The sequence below is a fragment of the Cebus imitator genome, unplaced genomic scaffold (genome assembly GCF_001604975.1).
Source record: "Cebus imitator isolate Cc_AM_T3 unplaced genomic scaffold, Cebus_imitator-1.0 Scaffold60, whole genome shotgun sequence".
Taxonomy (NCBI): domain Eukaryota; kingdom Metazoa; phylum Chordata; class Mammalia; order Primates; family Cebidae; genus Cebus; species Cebus imitator.
The window spans coordinates 9,648,581-9,659,617 of NW_016107375.1; positions in this window are offsets into that span (position 1 = coordinate 9,648,581).

An 11,037-nucleotide genomic window follows, 5' to 3' on the forward strand; every position below is an offset into this window, starting at 1 on the left:
GTGATCCACCCGCCTCGGCCTCCCAAAGTGCTGGGATTACAGGCGTGAGCCACCGCGCCCGGCCAGAGCCAAGCTACTTCTATCCTGACCAAAGAGAAACAGATGGAAGAAATAATTTCCTCAGAAAAATGCAAATACACAAAAATCATCCTGTTTCGATAAAAAAAGATAAAAACATGTTTGGTTATTTATGAAAAGCTTTAAGTCTTTTCTTCTTTCTTAAAGTGGCATGTTAATTTATTGCTAACCACTAGATGGCACTTGTGTACAGTATTTGAAATTGCAGTGAAACTAAGCGTACCTGTGGTGTGGTCAGAATAAAATCTGAGGTTTTGCGGTTATGCAGCCCACTTCCTCCCCCACACTAAGTCAGAGGGGTGTAGAAGAGAAGGCCTAAATCTCTTCTGCGCCTTTTTAACTTATAAAGAAAAACGAAGATGGCAGAAGTGTTTCTGATTAGATCGGGAGAAAAAGGATGATGCATTCTTGCAGGATGAGTCAGGAGAGATGATATTCTGTCGTTCTTTAGATATAGACCTGAAATACTAACTTTAAATTTATGGTTGCTAGTGTGAGCCATGGTTCTCTATTTACCCAGTTAGTGCATTTGGGGGAAGCATGAATGGTGTCTTCCAATTGGTTACTTTATCACACTGACAATTTTGGAAGATATAATAACTCTCACCCTTTTGGGTGGAAAAAAAATGGATCTCACAAGTCTACTTATCAGATCACCATAGTTTGATTCATCATTATGAGAGTTGGCTGCCTGGTTGTTCATTGCTGTCTCCAACTCATCTGGACATTTTCAGATGATGCGAAGTTTGATAGCAGCTGTGAACATCATCCACAACTGCAGTGTTGAGAATAATGTAGGAAAAGTCTTAAGAAGAAAGAACAACAAACAACCAGGCAAGCAAGCAAACAAACAAAAATTCCATAATTCAAGACATTCCAGTGGAAGTCTAGAGGAACTGCAATCTTGCCTAATTGTGCCCCTCATTTCTCTGGCCCTAGGACTATTAACAACATATAGAACTACCCAGCAAACTGTAACTCTTTTTCTGGGAGGTAAGATGCTGGCAATCTGCCAGTTTCAGCTTTGTCAACCCCATTAGCTTGTCCCACTGTGCTGATCCTGATCTCTTTCAGGGCTCATCTAATCTGGCCTTTCAGTTGCCTCTGCTTTCTCCTCTTTAGCCTAAGCTGCTGTAAGAGCACGTTTTGAAGTAGCACTAGATCTGATATAAAAGGGACATCTGTCCTAAAGAAGATTAGGGTGGGGTCAGGAAATCCCAATAGGGCAACAAGAAAACAGCAGATTTGGTCATAGGAGTAAAGAAAAATCAGAAACAGAAAGGTAACATGTTGGGGAAGTACAAGACCAGACATAGGAGCCCTTTTCGATATCTCTGGTTCTATGCCTCTGGCCTTCAGGGTGGCGCCTCTTGGTCTTCTCCTTGGTCACTTGGAGCTTGTATGCTCTTTTCCAATTCTCTGTATGAAATCCTACCTCAGGAAGAGAATTAATAAATTAATTCCAACTGAAGATTGTCCTTTCACAGGAAACAAAGCATGAGTTTGATAAAGCAATGGAATCCAGTTCTGATGGTAAGAATGCAAGTTTTGGCAAACAGTGTCAGCAATACCTCTCTCTCATTTGAGCAGTTACCATTTCAGCTATCTATATCTGCGTTATTAAAAAATGAATCTTTACCACATAAGTTCACGTATTTCCAGAAACCTAGTTAGCTTCCTGCTTTCAACCGCACCAAATATGTTGTAGAGGACATAAATGGTGGCAAATTGTTGGTAGAGTCCCACAGTTGGAATTTGGGGAGGGCCACACGTAAGAACACAAAAAAGTAAATACGTTGATAGGTATGCATGAGAAGCTAGAGGATCATTTGGAGGGCGAGACAGCAAAGGGGCTTAGAGTCTGGCTGAATTGAGGGAGTATGAAAGGTTCCTAAAAACTATGAAGGAAAGGGATAACCCTTCATGGAAGGTAAAGGCAAAGAGCCACCAGTCCAAAAGGGAATCTTCTGATAGAGCTTCACTGGTGGCAGACGCTGTCAGATGCCATGTAGTGGCCTAAGAGTAAGGTTCCATTGCTCTGTGGTGTTAGTTATCCTCCCTCATGCAGTGGCCCTGAACTTGGAGGCATTAGCTAATGCCAGAAGTCTGAGGATTTGGGTATTTTAGTGTTTATGCTGTTGTAACAGAACACCATAGACTAAATAGCTTATAAACAACAGAAATTTATTTCTCATGGTTCTGAAGGCGAGGAAGTCTAAGATCAATGTGCTGTAGATTTGATGTCTAGTGAGGGCCTGCCTCCTGTTTCGCAGATGGCCTCTTCCCATCATGTCCCCATATGGTGGAAGGAGCAAAAGTTTTCTCTGGGGCCTCGTTTAAAAAGGCAGTTATCTTATTAATGAGAGCTCAGTCTTTATAAGCTAATCACCTCCCACAGGCCCCACCTTCAAATACCTTCGTATTGGGGGTTAGATTTTAACATAAGAATTTTGGGGGACATAAATTTTGGGGGAACATTTGGATCATAGCATTCCAACCTTGGCTTTCTCAAATCCATGACCTTTCTGTGTGCAAAATATATCTTTTCATTCCAAGAGCTGTTAAAGTCTTAATTTGTTGCAGCATCACCTCAAATCCAAAGTCCAAACTTTCATGTAAATATCATCTAAATCAGAAATGTGTGAGACTCAAGGTATGATTCATCCTGAGACAAATTGCTTTTTAGCTGTGAACCTGTGAAATCAGACATGTATGTGCTTCCAAAATACAAGGATAGAACAGACGTAGATTAGGCATTGCCACTTCCAAAGGAAAAAATAAGAAAGAAAAAACAGTAACAGATCCTGAGCAAATCTGAAACCTAATGGTGCAAACAACATTGAACCTTAAAGTTTGAGAATAATCCTCTGGCTTGATGGTCTTCCCTCCAGGTGTACTAGGGTGGGGGATCCGGCCTGCCGACCCACTGGAATGGGGGTTCCACCCAGGGGTCCCACCCCTATGGTGGCTCTGTACCTGGGCTCTGCCCTTGTGATGACTCTCTTCAGTGGTCTCACCTCCATAGTGACTCTGTGCCTGTGTCATATGCCCATAGCTGGCGTAGTCTGGAATCAGGTATAGATTGCTCTGTGATTTCTCTGCACATTTCCCTAAGGAGGAATTTCTGTCATGGTCTTGTGCCTGCTGGGGCTTTTGCACTCTGGGTCTGTGATAGGAGGGACAGCTCCAATTATTTTTCAGTTGCTTTAGGGTCATTCTTCTGTTGTCTTGGGTAAGAGCTCCTGACTTCCATTTAGGTGGCTGCCTCACCCTATTAGATGATCTTTGGCTACACTCCTTGTGTTTTCTCTGGAACTGGCTTTCTCATTTATTTCAATATGTATGAGCTGAGAATTTTCTGTATCTTTAAGTCCCGTTTCCTTTCCTTCAACAATTCCATCTTTAAATCATTCCTGTTTTCTCTCATTTGCAATAAATAGTCATGAGGAACCAGACAACTCCTTCAACACTTTGCTTAGATATTCCCTAAGCCAAAGATCCAGTTTCATCACTTGCAAGTTTTACCTCTCACAAAACACTAGGACACAAACACAATTCACAAAGATGAGCTTTCCTCTATTGTCTAAAAATATGCTGCTTATTTTTGTCTGAGACTTCATCAGAATGGCCTTTATAATCCATATTTCTACCAACAGTCTGTTTAGGATCTCTAAACAATCTGTTTAGAGAATTCTTAGGTATTCTCTAAAAAGATTGAAGCTTCTCTACAGCCCTTCTCTCTCTCTCTCTCTCTCTCTCTCTCTCTCTCTCTCTCTCTCTCTCTTTGTATGTGTGTGAGCTCAGAATTGCCCTTAGCAGTCCCTTCAAGTCAATATTGACTGTTTCTAGCATGCACCTCAAAACTCTCCCAGCCTCTACTTTGTTAAGTTCCAAAGCTGCATCTGCATTTTTAAGTATTTATTATAGCAATATCCCCACTTCTTGATTCCAATTGTCTGCCTTAGTTCAGTGGGGCTGCTATAACAGAATACCATAGACTGGGTAGAACAGAAATTTACTTTTTACCATTCTGGGGGATGAAAAGTCCAAGAGCAAGGTGCTGGAAGATTTGATGGATGGTGAGAGCCACCTCCTGTTTTATAGTCAGCATCTTCTCATTGTTTTCATATGACAGAAGGGATGAGAGATCTCTTTTGGACCTCCTTTATAATGGTATTAATGCCACCCATGAGAGTTCTGTCTTTATGACCTGATCATGTCTCAGGACTTACTTCTGACTATCCTCACACTGGGGATGAAGTTTAACATATAAATTTCTAGAAACATAAATATTCAGATCATAATGTTGATCCATGCTACTATTGTTGGAAGCAAACAAAGAGATGACAAGAAGATTTCTAAGTATATTGAAGTAGATTTTGATCATCGATGAGAAATGGTCATCTTCAGGCTCAGTGGCTTCCTGTATTGGACTATTTTCCTGCCCAGCTATGACTTTTTTTCTTTTGCTATGATATGTTTCTTCCTTCAAGGAATTGACCTTATTCTACTCCATGTGGTTCTTTTGGGTCTGCCAAAGATAGCCTCTTGATCTTCTAGTCATAGATTAGGCGTGTTATCAGGCCTCATCAAACATCGTATCTGGCATATCATTCATTTATGATCTAAAACCAGCCAGAGTTCTTCTCTGGGTTTTATGTATGGAAAAATGCTGTATATATAATGTGTGTGTATATATATATATGATATATATAAGATATATACATATATAAGATATATATATATATACATATATATATATATATGTGTATATATATATATATATAGTCTGGAATAACAAAACTAGGGTGCCTCAAGCCTGGAACTTTTGATAGCCTTGCTCCTTCCTCTCCTCACTACATGGAGAAAGACTACCTGAAGTCACAGAAAATGGGGCCAACATGCAGAAAGATGCAAAGAGTTGAGTAGAGAGAGAGGTAAGAAAATAACTTGATCTGTTTTGAGCTGGGTCTCTGTCACTGGCAACCATGAGAATCTTGACTAGTATATTCCCCTGCCAGCCCAACTGAGTTTCCTAATATGGCACATGTGTTGCTTCTAGGAATTAACTAAAGTGAAATGAAAGAAAGAATTTTTGGAGTTCTAAGCTAGCTTAGGCCTGACAGCAATGAAATCAAGGGAAGGAAAAACAAGCATCAGCATAAACTAGAGTGTAACTTATTCCTTTTAGGTCCCATAGACTATTCCTCTTACCCTCCACATTCTCCCGCCATAGAGGAAATGGCAAGAACCTCAGTCCAACTCCCTTATTTTATAGATGAGGAGACCCAAGAGGTTAATTAAATGACCAAACCAATGTCACAAAACAAGTTCCCAAGAAACAAGATTCCTAGTCCTCATTTGTTATGCCAAATTGCACTTACATACTTGTTCTAAGAGAAATTACTTTATGCTATCACTTAAAATGGTCATTTTCTTCCATTAGTGAGTCCCAGATAGCAGATAAAGAAAGGGGTTAGGTAACCTCTATACAAACATAAAAGCAAATACATGTATAGTTGTAGTCTCGCTTTTTTTCTAAGCATCATCACTCCATATCTTCATTTTTTTCTGTCCCCTGTGCCTGCCTTAGTTTGCCAACTCTGTGCTAGCATTATTGTTGGCATTTTTTGGAATAGCCTCCTTGCTCCTCAGTCTGGTTCAAAACACATCTCTTGCTGGAAGGAACACAGTTAGTAAATGATAAGCTTGGGTTACCAAGTAGGTCTGTCTAAGCTCTAATGTAATATTATTTCTCTCTCTTGTTAATTCCCATGTGGCCTCAGGCAATAATGCAATGGTAAGATAAATGATCATTAATCTGAAGAAAAGTCTCTTGAAGCAGGTCTCAGGGCTCTGTAAAGGACCTTGTCCAGCTACTTATTGAAGATTCGTGTGAGGACAGAGAAAAAATGCTGATCAAATTTGTAAGTGGCGCAAAGCTAGGTCACATATTTAATATGTCAGAGGCCAGAATCAAGGGTCAAAGAGGTCTTTAGATGCTGGAGTAACGGCCCAAATTCAATAAAAACAAAACTTACAGGGAATAACATAAGGTCTTGAACTTCAGACTTAAAACTCAAATGGGGGAGAGGTAGCTTAATAGTAGATCTGTGAAGAAAAATCTCAAAGGTTGCGGGGAGGCGGTCTTAGCTGACTATAAACTTGATATGAATCCAGAGTGGTAGGATTATTCAAAGAGAGAGGTCAGTTTGGGGTTGCATTCATGGATGTTTTGTATCTAGGATGCAAAACAGTGATCAGTCTGGTTCTTTGGGCTTCTTAGACAATACCTGAAGTTTTACATTCTATTTTGGGGGCTGCACTTGAAGACAGACAGACATGTATGAGGACGGATACCAACATTTGGAATCATTCATTCACTTATCCACTTACTCATTCAATAAATCTTTACTGGGTGCCCACCATGCTTCCGGTATTTCCCTTGCCACTCAAGACAAAATTAGTGAACAAGGCAGACAAATAATCCTTGAGGGAACTCAGGAAATTTAGCCTGTAGAAGAGAAAACTTAGTGAATACGTGGTTTCTATTTTCCAATATTTGAATGGCATAGCATCCTTCTGGATGGTCATAGAGCTAGTGCAAATATAGGTGCATTAAAATAGAGTAGTATCTGGGCCATGACTTTCCACCAATTAAAAGTATCCAAGGATGGAATAGGCTTTGCAACTAGGGTGCATCAATGGATTGACTTCTTACAGCTCATTAGAGGGAGTCAAATATAGTAAAATCCTGTGATCACGAGCCCAGTGATAACAGGGATTCTCATATAACATACTCGACAATTGGCTCCTTTGTCCATTCCCTTCTTCAAAAGGAGTTGGCTAAATCTATTATATTCTCAGGAGTTGGGGGAATGGAGGAGCTCACTGGAATATGAACCGGAAAGTGAGGTTAAGTAGAGAAATGGTAGACAGCCCCATCTGGGGAAGCAGGTCTGTATTCTCCTGGCCCAATGTCTCCTGACCAGGCCTGTGAAGCAGGTGTTGCCTAATTAAACAATTCTTGGAATTGCTACAGCAATCTTAGAAGTACCACCCAGCCCTTAAGCCCTGAATGGTCCCCGTCAATATTAATCTGAAACAGATAACCACCATCAGGTGGCACTATACCATAACTGGGATCTGGATAGATTCAATTGAACTACCAAATGAAATGCCACACTTGTCATTTCATCAATTTTACAATGATGCACCTAGGCATTTTATGTGATTGAAATTTTTGAAGCCACTTTTCAAATTATGGAGGGATTTTACTGTACTAAAATGATTGCTGGACTATATTACCACTGAACTTCCATCCAGCTCTCTGCTTATCTAACTGTAAGTATCCTAACTCTGTCCTGATGCACTCATCCATCATGGCCCCACTACAAATGTTATGTCACCTAGTCTGACTTTTCTAGTCAGAAATAACTTTTCTTTCTCTGTATTTCTATGGATTTTTTTTCATATTTATCCTCAAATAGTTATTAAATTGCATTGTAATTCCCTAGTCCAAATACATTCATCAGTAAATATTTGGCAACCACCTGCTCTCAGGTAAGCACAAGAAGAAGTAATTGCATCTGATCTTAAGGGACTTTTAGGACAACTGGGAAGATCAGGTCAGACCAGCACGGGGTCTCTCACACAGCACTGGCGGGGGGGATTCTGTCAAGTGCTGAATGGTGCAGCACTGAGAGGTGCGTAGTTCAGAGATGGGAGAGGTTAGGGAGAACCAAGAAGAAAGGAAGCCTCCCAGGGAAACCAGGACTCCTCGCTCTTCATGTTACTCTGCTGAGGGACTTCTGGGTTTTTCACAGCATTGTTTTTTTCCTTGATCTAATTCTACCATGTTAACACTGTGCTGAACTGGTATTAGATGAGAATATATGTATATATGTTTTTATATATGTATATACTTTTTCAAAAACATTTTAGGTTATGGGCTCATTTTTTTAGGGCTTATGTCATAAAGTCATCAAGTGTTACATCTCAGCAACAATAGTGCCATTAAAAATCAAACTTACCTACAGTCTGAAAGTATTATTATCTTGATAGCTAGAGAAAAGTGCCAGAAAATCATTGTCAATATAATTACCTTTAAACACAGAAATTTAAAACAGGATCATTTCCCCAAACACTGTTTACTTTCTTTCTTTCCTTTTTAAATCCAGGGTGTTGGCTTTACCTTCGTGTATTAACTCATCAACCGTGTGGTTCCAAGTCAGCCGTTTTATCTCCCTGAGTCTCAGAGTTATCATATATTAAAATACCTTCCTAAATTTCAGAAGTGTCAAGAGAATCATCTGTAATGCTTAATATAGAGTTAATGCTTACTGTAAAATTATAGAATAAATGTCTTTGTAAGGATATTTTCTATGCCAGCCATATGCTTCCTCAGTTTCCCATATTCTCATTGCTTATTTCCTTGGTTTCTGCCTGCCATTGACTTTGCTTGATGAAGTTTAATTGCTGTTTTCCAAGATCAATTGCTGTTGGTAAATCTCTCCAAATACCTCATGTTTTTTCCATCAATAAATAAGGGATTAAAATTATTTTATTGAGTGCAGAGCAGTCTATTGGTCTTTTGGAGGGTTTTGGATGATCTAAAGAAGACTCGATCCTTGCCCTCTGAAAGTCAATAGTGTTAAGGATGTTTTAACCGAGACACAAATTTTCCATAAATGCATATGTATTCCATCCTCCTAGAATTTATTCTAGCAAGGCACTGAAGGAGAGGTTGTGGGAGCCCCTGGCTCTTCTTTTTGGAGTCAAGGAGTTAAGAGGATTCCCTAAATACCCTGACTCTTCTCAAGAGCGGCTTTAGATATGCTATCTATGAATTCATATCAATCACTTTTGAGCTACTTTAAGATTTCTAGCTGGTATTCCAACTTGAAATTCAAGTATTTATTATATTTTACTATACTTCATGCTTCACATGTGTTATTTCATTTTATTCCTGGAAGAACCTTGCGAGGAATGATACTCTGATAACCTCCATTTTACAGATGATCACATTGAGGCTTTTTGAAAGGTTTATTGCCTTAGGGCACACTTAGAGTAAGTGAAAGAGCTGAGATTTTAATTCAAGTATTCTGATTGCAGGATTTGTCTGCATGACAACTATGCTGAACTGCCTTAATAACAACTTCATTCATTTTAAAATTGATTCTTCCAATTTTTAAATGTCTTTTCACTCTCTTTCCCAATTCTGACATACTGCGATGTCCTAAATCCTTCCCCTCACACCGCTGCAAACCTTTTGTGAAAAACGATTTGTAGTGCAATGGACACACATTGGTTTAAGAATTATAAGGCCCTTTAATTTTGGCTCTACCAACATATGTATAGAAAAACATGGGAATCTCACTTCTCTGATTCTGTTTTCACCTCTGAAAAACAGTGATAAATCATGTCTTCTGTGTGGATTGAGAAAGTAATGACATACATGAAACTATATGGTAAACTGTAATGAGGAAACATAATATTAAATATAATAAAAATGTAATTGATTTCAATCCTATCTTGTCAGTCTTTGCACTTTCTTTGGATCTTTATACTTAGAGAGAGAGGAACTACCATTTTCTTAAAAATCTTAGATAGTGTTTTCTGGATCTTTCCTAACAATATGAAGAATTTTGGAAGTAGATATTCTAAGAGAATGGTATGCTCTTTTTAGCTTTTCATTTCTTATCTTAGAAATGCTCTTCTTTTTCACTCCTCCAGAAGATTCTGAGAAGGGGTGAATAAGTTCCTAGATACTGCAAAGTTACATTTGTAGAGCAAGGAAAGATGTGGTCAATTTGGTTGCCTTATAAATGGTAGTTTTGATTGCTGCACAAGCAGTGCTGGAAGCCAGAATTAATTGGCTTTTAAGAGATGCAGGTCAGTGGTCACCCAAGAAAACCATTTCTCCTTTCTAAATGTATGTTACAGTGCTAAGCAGCAGCGAGAGCACAAATCTAGGGAGAGTTCCAAAGAGTGTTCTGCTTGAACAATATAGATTTCTGTCACCATCCAGACCTTCAGGAATATTTTGGTATGGGGAATAACTGGATCTACCAGAAAAGGTGGAACTCACAGCATAGCTCTAGGGGTAAAATTATCGAGCAATCAATGGGTAAAATGAACACTCCTATAATGGGGAGTTAGAGGATTTACCTGAGAGGAAATGATTTTTGAGGTGTGCTGCGCTGACTTCATCTGGGCCAGAATGATGATTCAGTTTTGTGCCCAAAAACGATTTTTAACATCGCACCATCTGACACTTGCATATCTTGCTGTCTTCAAGAATCTTTGTCCCACAGCATGCTCTACTCACTGTGAGTAGGACCTGTGAGATAATCAATGAAGAGAGAGGGAAGCGTATGAAAATGAGAGAGGTTGGCATGGTTTTTCAATCTTTTACTTGACAGGGGTTGTAAATTAGAAATTTTATGGATACATTTTCCTTGGGTTTATGAAGTCTAGAAAACTTGGGCTTAACATACTTGATTTCTCTGTTTTATAGGAAAGGCAGACATAGATCATATGATGGTGTCAACCTAAAAGGACGAAGCAGAGGCAAAATTAGTATACTCACAGCAATTTGAATCCATGCTCCCTCAGTCAATTCTTAGGCTTTGCCCAAATAAATTCTCTACTTATATTAATTTTCCCTCAGCTTCTCCTTTTTAGGTCAACTATTCATACAACAGTGTTCTTATAGTCCTTACTCCATACACCTAACCACCATGCATATATATTTTTACCCATTGTAATCACCCAATGTAATAACCCAATGTAATCACCCATTGGGTTCTTTTTGCCCCCTTCACAGAGAGAGCCAGTTCACTGAGACAGCAATATTGTTGTAAAGAAAGAGTTTAATTAACCAAGGCTAGTCATGTGGAAGAAAAGGAGTTTATTACTCAAATTAGTGTCCCTGAAAATTTGAAGACTGGAATTTCT